Source organism: Haemaphysalis longicornis, unplaced genomic scaffold (genome assembly GCF_048455015.1).
Source record: "Haemaphysalis longicornis isolate Haplotype H1 unplaced genomic scaffold, Haemaphysalis longicornis Haplotype H1 scaffold_2, whole genome shotgun sequence".
In the NCBI taxonomy this organism is placed as follows: domain Eukaryota; kingdom Metazoa; phylum Arthropoda; class Arachnida; order Ixodida; family Ixodidae; genus Haemaphysalis; species Haemaphysalis longicornis.
The window spans coordinates 97,434,604-97,442,352 of NW_027526295.1; the positions used below are offsets into that span (position 1 = coordinate 97,434,604).

A 7,749-nucleotide genomic window follows, 5' to 3' on the forward strand; every position below is an offset into this window, starting at 1 on the left:
CCGCGGCAAGAGGATGATCTTTATAGTGTTTAATAGACCTTCTATAAAAACCCACATAAATAAAAAAGGGAATCTAAAGTACCTTACAAAGAAACAAAAAAAAGTAACGGCAAGCTGGTGCAAAGAAAGAAATCAATGGCGTGCAGGATAAGTATTCCATGAAAGAGGTACTAAACAAAAACATGAAAAGGCACAATTTCTAAATGCGAACTTTCGAAACATGGCAAATATTCGATCAGTACAGTAAGTAATAATCTACAACATATGATCTGCGCAATCGAAAAAGCCCATACTTCTTTTAAAACAAACAAACGCCAAGTCCGTTCCTCAACAAGTAAGAACTGGTATGTCTTACAACGGGATGTTATGGATCCGACAAGCGTTAGGCCTAACGGATGAGGTATGCGATGAACGTGCCACTCTGCCGACACCTATCAGATACTTGCCACTGCGCAGATACTACTGGTTTTGCGGACATTGTTTCTGGTCATATTTATGGGGGCTATGAGAAACAAAACAAGAGACGATGGAGGACAAAGCTGCATTGTCCAAAAAAAGAAAAAAAAAAAGAAGCCTGCCGAAACCCGGGATCGAACCAGGGACCTTTAGATCTTCAGTCTAACGCTCTCCCAACTGAGCTATTTCGGCGGGGCGAAAGCGGCACGTTACATACCCTGCCAGGCGTCGCTCGCGAGTTGCGTAATTTGCACAGATAACGAACGCATTCTTCCACACGCTATGAGTCACAGTCGCCTGAGCCTGCTCTGTAAAAGTTTTGCAGCGGGCTGTACGCCAAGGCTGTACGAGTGGGTACAAATAGAGCCACTAGATGAAGTGGCTTTAGGTACAAAGAGTCAGTGAGCTGCGAGCCACGGTGTATTGCACGGGCGAGTGTTTGAAGTGACAAGGAATTAGAATTATAATATTGTAATTATAACAATATAATTGCTACAATGACATATACTAAGGACGACCAATATCAATAATTTAACTATGTGGCATAGCATTTCACTTCAAAATGGTGTCTCGCAGGTGTGGAGTTCGCAACACGTTTACCTACGCTTTGGTAAACCTGAATTTCCACGAAGTTTAATCAGTACGTTCAGCGGGGCGTTTCCCACGATTACCATCGTATAGAGAGAAGGTGTCACCGACGCAGAGAGACGTGTGCAATGATCTGATTTTGGACTTGATTAGGAAGGGGGATAGCGCGAACGCAGTCCCCCACTACCAAAAATTGCATGCCCCATCTGCCCCAGTTTGGGGTAGTGGCAGGGGTCAACACGAGCGCAGTGCAATGCCCGCGTCTCGCCCTGGGAGCTCCGGGCAGAAATATTTATTCGTGACACATGTATACAGGATGGGTATGGAAAGACACGGGATGGCGTTAGCGCCTCCTTGAGCGTCCATGTTGCATCGAGAGGGCTGGATTGCCCCGCTAGAAGAAATGACTATTTACAAAATTATATCCTCTTTGGGGATTTCACACGACAGTCGCCACCCTGGAGGCACAAAAGTGTCTCATCTCCTCCAGGGTGCTTCACGCACACACACACATAGTTCTGTATACATTGTCACTCTGGTTGGTGTTTCGGGCACCTACACGACGCACACACTTTTCGTTGGGTTGACTCGTTTTCAATTCACTAACACGCGTGCCTCACACTTGCACATCACGTGCACGGTTCGTCGGGATGAGTCGTTCACGGTTGATCCCCGGCACGCGTGCCGCGCACCGCCAGATCCGTTCCCCGCAACCACACAACGCCGCTGAAGCACCACGACTGTTGGAAGGATTCCTGGTTGGTTAGGTCGAGCTGGCCTTGGAGGAAGAGTTTGGCTTTCCCGGACACATTATTCACCATGAGGATGATCGGTGCATGCTTCCCGCGGAACGAGTCAACGAAACACCTGTTCCGCCACAGTTCTTGCCGACCTAGAGCGGTGTACAGGAGCCGCAGTTTCTCACGTGCTCCTGCATTTCTATCTTGGTCGTTTTTGGGGTTCAGTGGGAGGTGAAGATTCGTGATCCACGACAGGCGTCGCCAGAAGGCCTTGGGGACTCTGCACTGGGCGAAGACGTGGTCGGTCGTCTCTGGCTGCCCGCAGTAAGTGCACCACCAGTCGCGCGTAATGCGCCACCTGGCTAGCCGGTCGCGGGTCGCCATGGCACTTGCCTCGATCTTCCACTGTAGCTCTCGTAGGTTCGGTGGCAACCACGGGGGACACGCTCTTTTCCACCGCTTCTCCGATCGGCGACGGGTAGTCGGTGGGCGTATGACGCCAAACGGCGTGGTGGGGAGCTTTTCTGATGCCTCAATGGGGGATAGTTCGCGTAGGTTTTCGTCTTGCAGATGTTGCCTGGCTTTTTTCAGGTAGGTTACCACGGTGGCTTGGTGGCGACCTGGAGTCTCGCTTTTGGCAACCTGGTTCCAGTTTATGTCCTCTATGTGCTTTCCTAGGGGGCCAATCCAGTACCGGAGGAGGGTGGCGGCTGGTTCGTCGTTCACTTCTAGAATGTCGAACATTGTTCTCAAAGCGAGCTGCCGGGCGGCAATGTACAGGTTCGGTACTGACAGTCCTCCCGTGTTCACGGTGCTGTGTAACTGTTCTCGAGGCACGCGTTCCCTGGGGCTTGCCCATATAAATCGGAAGAGGATTTTGTGGATTTTCTTGACCTGTTGTGGTGAAGGTAATTGTACGCGGGATAAGTGCCATGCTTTCGCGCAAAGTGTTGCTTTAACTACATGTACACGTTCGTGCATGGACATGTTGATTGTTGGTGTTTGATTTATAGCTTTTTCGATGTTGTCCCTTATGGTGTTCCAGTTCTCTTGGATTGGCCCGTGTTCATTGAACGTGACACCTAATATTTTTAGCCTGTCGTTGAGTGGTAGACCTAATATTGGTGGCTGTTGTCGGAAATGTCCAAGTGCCATAGTGTTCGATTTTCGGATGTTTAATTCTGCGCCCGAAAGACTCGCGTAACTCTGGAAACATTTCAGACCTTCCTTCACATCCACTTCATCTCGCGCATACAGTGTCACGTCGTCAGCGTATGCGAGTACCTTCAGGCAGGAGCTACCTGGAAGGGGAATTCCCCGGAAAACTCTATCCTGTTGTACTGCTCGCAAGTACGGGTCGATGGCGATAATGAAAAGTATGGGGGCAAGGGGGCACCCCTGTCGAACTCCTCTCTCGAGTTGAACAGGCTCTCCTAGTATACCGGCCATGCAGACCCTAGCCACATTTGCGGTGTAGGCTGTTTGAAGTACTGCGATTAATGTGCTCGGGATTTTATACTCTCTGAGAGTGGCGAAAAGGTACTCATGCTTGACCTTGTCATAGGCTTTTTTCTGGTCTAGTGATACTATGTACCCAGCTGCATTGCGCTTTGTGACGTAGCTTAGTATGTCACGGGTCGCGCTTAAATGGCTGTACATGTTTCGGTACGGCACGCTGCAATGCTGTGATCTGTCAATGATCGTTTCCAGCGCCGCCTGGATCCTTTTCGATATCAGTGACATTATGATTTTATAGTCAACATTTAGCAGAGAGATTGGCCGCCATGTACTTGGATCGTCTGCTCGAGAGTTGTCTTTCGGAATCGGGACTAAAAGACTCGATGTGAACGATTGGGGCCAGTTTCGGTCTGATGCTGCGTGGTGCACAAGTTTTGTGAAAAAGGCACGAAGTTGTGGCCAAAAAACTTTGTAAAAGGCCCATGGTAGGCCGTCTGGACCTGGGGATGAATCAGTGCGCGCTTTGTTAACAACATCGTCTAATTCGACTGTGCTAAAAGGTGCCTCTAACGCTTCGCGCAAGTCTGGGTCAACAGTCGGCACATCGCGCAAAAGATCGCCGAGGTTGCAGATTTGCTCGTCGTCGGTGGCTCGAGCAAATAATTCGCGATAATAGTCTGTGAACGCGTCGATATCTGTCATGTTGGCGATCGGCGCTTTCGGGCGCTGGTGAAAGTACTGATACGCGTTGGGGCCTCCCGTGGCGTTTATCTTGAAAGCTTTAAGTCTCGCGTCGAGCGACGTTTCCCGCATAAGTTCCGTGTGTTTTTGCTTTAAAATTGCAATCTCCTGTCCTACAAGGGCGGTTTTCTGTGGCGCGCGTTCCAAAATGCGTATTTTCGTCGCTACAGCGTTCATGTGTGCGGTGTGTTCGCGTGCGACGCGGCGTCCGCATTTTTTGAGCGTCTGTTTTAGGTTTTCTTTAATTGTCATCCAGGCGGCTAAAGTGGGTTCCGTTCTTGGTAGCTCGTTTTGGAGAAACTCTCCCACTTTCTCTTTCGTTTTTCCATCGATTAACAAGCTACTAGACAGGCGCCAAGGGCGATCCGTAACATCGGTCGAGGGGATGGCGATTTTCATTTTTAGGCACTGGTGATCCGATACCGGCGGTGCGTTTGGTCTAGGGTTTTCCACTGACGAAAAAGTTACGATGTCCGCTATATCGGGTGTTACGTAAAACCTGTCGATGCGGGAGCTAGCCGGACCCCTTTCCCACGTGGGGCCGTACGTTTGCCCGTGCAGTTTGACCCACACGTCCGCCATGTTGTAATTACTGATCAGCTTCCTTAGCTCTCTCGTGTACCACATTGGTCGCGGTGCCTGTCTCGGGCTCTTTGCGTCTCGGGCAGAATTGAGGACATTGTTAAAATCTCCCCCTAGTATCACTGGCATATTGTGTGTCATGTACGCGTTAAGGTTTTCATAGAAAGGATTTTGTTCGCTCTCTTTAACGGGGGCGTAGATGTTTACTATGCGTAGGCTCGTGCCTTTTACTTTCAGGTCTAAGGCTAGTATTCTGCCGCAATAGTCTTGGTGGAAGAAATGCTTATGAAGCAAATCCTTTCTAAGGATTAAGATACCGGTGCCGCAAAACTGACGCGTCGTAAGGCTGAAAAATCCATCTACTCCAAACTTTCTTTTCAGGTCGTAAACTTCTGCCGCTCTTGACAAGTTCGTTTCTTGTAACAATAAAATATCTATATTTTGACGGCGAGCGAAATGTATGACGTCATTCTGCTTACTTTCGTCTTTAAATCCCCGAACGTTAAGCGTTCCTATTCTAAGCAGCATGATTAGAAGGGTTGGAAGCGGAGCCTTCAGCTTACGTGTCTTCGTCATCGCTGAGCTGTTGAAGTTCTTTTTTCATCCTTTTTGTTTGGTGTGCGCGTCGAAGTTCGGCTCGCGCTTCTTTCACTTCGCTGCTTGACACGGAAGAGTCCGAGTCCATGGCTTCGTCGTTCTTGCCATCGTCGGCCTTGGAATGGTGGAGTTGCTCCTCTTCTTCGTTGGTCTCCATAGAGGACTCATCTTCCACGATGACGAGGGGCTGAGGAGAGCTGCACGAGCTGCTCTCGCTGGGGTGTTCCGTTCCCGTGGGGGTTGCCTGCGGTGAATCGGTGGCTGTCACGTGTAGAGGAGGTGGGGACGCTTGCGCTTCGGGTTCGACCGGGTTAGCCTCGTTGTGAGACGGTGCCGCAGGTTCCTCTGCTGACACCGTGCTTGAAGGGGGCGTGCTTCCGTCGTTCCCGCCATCTTCTTCCATGGCGACGCTTCGCTGCCGTCGCTCGCGACCGGCGAGAACTTCAGCGAAGCTTCGTGGCTTGACGCAGTCAGCCGTGGCGTGGTCGCCTCGGCACCGCCTGCATTTTGCCGTGCAGCTTGCTGTTGTGTGGCCGAAGGTCGAGCACCGGACTCCGCCTGGATGATCACGGATACTCCGGCACCAGGTAAGTATGCTTAAGAATCGTCGCGCTTGGCTACCGCACCCAGGACAACATGGCGTGTGGTACCGGTGACTGAAGGCTAGCACATCAAAATATGTATGCAATGTTGACAATGTCACAATAATTTTTACACTTGTATAATCCAGTAAACTTATTACGCAGTAACTTTTAGTCTGTTCTGCCGTTTGCCTTAATAGTGGGTGACCAAATTTAAAGAAGGTACAGGAAAATAAACGCGAACAACCCTGGTTGACATTTCTGGGACACTTTGCAACTGAAGATGAGAGCACGTGGCGTCGCACCGCCCTCAAAATGGCAGAAAAGCCTGCTATTGTAAGATTACACAGCTGCAAGCTCACGTGCGTGTAACGGTTCGGACGTGGCTGACATCCACACGTGTAAGCCAAATCTATTAGACGCAGGTGCACGTTTGTAGGCTTCCTTTGAGAGAAAATATGTTCCATGCTCAATAAGTTACCGCGACTGCTTTTAGAGGTAAACAGAAGTGCACAGAATGGACATCTACTATGCAGAGAAAAAGCTATATACTGACTGCGCCGTGTCATGTCATTGGAGAAAATGTTGGAACAGCGGGAGAAAATAAAACGAATTTAAAAGGCGTGTGACAGACGTGAACAAAACTGTAATGGACCGCAATGAAGGTTACTACAAATGTTAGGGAAAATACGGCCACTTAAGCTTCGCCGGCCGGAAATCAAAGCCAGGCCACACATAGAAGGCAGGCAAGTACTAGTCTAGATTTACCACCGCATCACCAAATCTGGCATTTACAAACAGCATGCATCCCCCACACGCTGCCGAGTTTCTCCCTGCGACCGTTAATTTGGTCTAAATGTAAACTTTTCAGTTTGCATTGCTATATTTGTCATTCAGTCTACTTTCATGTTTAATTTGTGAGCGAGACTGTTTCCGCTTAATCCTTTAATTCTTCCGTTTAATCTCTTCTCCCAGCTTGCTGTTTGCGACTTGTCCGCTGGATATGTGTATTGCTTCACACAGTTTCTTTTTTTTTTTTTAATTGTGATGCGTAACTACATACGTTACATTAAACGGAATTTTGGGTATTATGCAAATTATTGCTCTCCTAGCTAGCCTTTTTTTAATTAAATGAAAGAGCTCGGGATTTTAGGATGTCGGCGAAAATTCGAGTGCATGTATCACCAAAAATATTTCGCATGATATGGCCAGCTGCGTATACCAAATGATTAAACATCAATAATAATTTAATACGACAAAATCCGCGGAGTGTCTGAAATTTTTAAGCGATACAAATTTAGGGCACTATAGTACCCCTGCGTGTTGCGGAGCACGAATCACTTGCAAGTCTCGAAGGAAGAAGGCGCAGACAATCTGGGGTTCTTATCGATCACTGAGCACGCGCATACGTTTTTGAAGACATCGCCAGGAAAAGTGCATGATTTGTGAATGTGTGTACCGTACCAGTGCGCTGTGTTGAAATTCGAATATGCGAGCTCTTGTCTCTTCTGAAATAATTTTTCTCAGACTGTTTAGTGGCGTAAAAAGATAGCCAGGTAATAACACTTCCAACGCTTCCATGCCCTCTTTTTTGAAAGGAAGCGATCGAGACCGGGGTGTCCACCGTCAGACTACATTGCTCTTTTACAATTGTGCACATGTCTTTTTAGAATCCATGAGGGCACGAAAGAGAAACAAGTCCCACTTTTCAACGTGTCGCCTCCAGGCTCGAGATTGTGAAAGCTGAAACACTTGATGTCAGGGCTTCAAGGGCAAGCCATGGGAAACATTTGCCTCAAGAATGCGCAAAATTTAGTGGCTGTAGGCAAGGTCGTCGGTAGGATATTGTCTTGAGGGGGGCAAAAAGAGGGCGAGGGTGAGGCTTAGTTCTGGAATGGCTTAGGTGGGGGTAAGGTAGTGGGGGGAGCGAAGGGAGCAAGTACCCCTTTTGCACCCCCTGCCGACGCCCATGGCTGCAGCTAGGACATACAGCAGCAGTTCAGTTG

At 48.8% G+C, this 7,749-nt stretch overlaps 1 non-coding gene and 1 pseudogene across 1 annotated transcript; both read right to left on the reverse strand.

The window, feature by feature from the left end:
- Positions 1–575: 575 nt before the first annotated feature.
- Positions 576–648, reverse strand: Trnaf-gaa (transfer RNA phenylalanine (anticodon GAA)). Its single transcript has one exon. It is a non-coding gene; the product is annotated as a tRNA-Phe (tRNA).
- A 551-nt stretch (positions 649–1,199) lies between these two features.
- On the reverse strand, positions 1,200–1,336 carry LOC144171238 (U1 spliceosomal RNA; annotated as a pseudogene).
- Between the last annotated feature and the right edge of the window lie 6,413 nt (positions 1,337–7,749).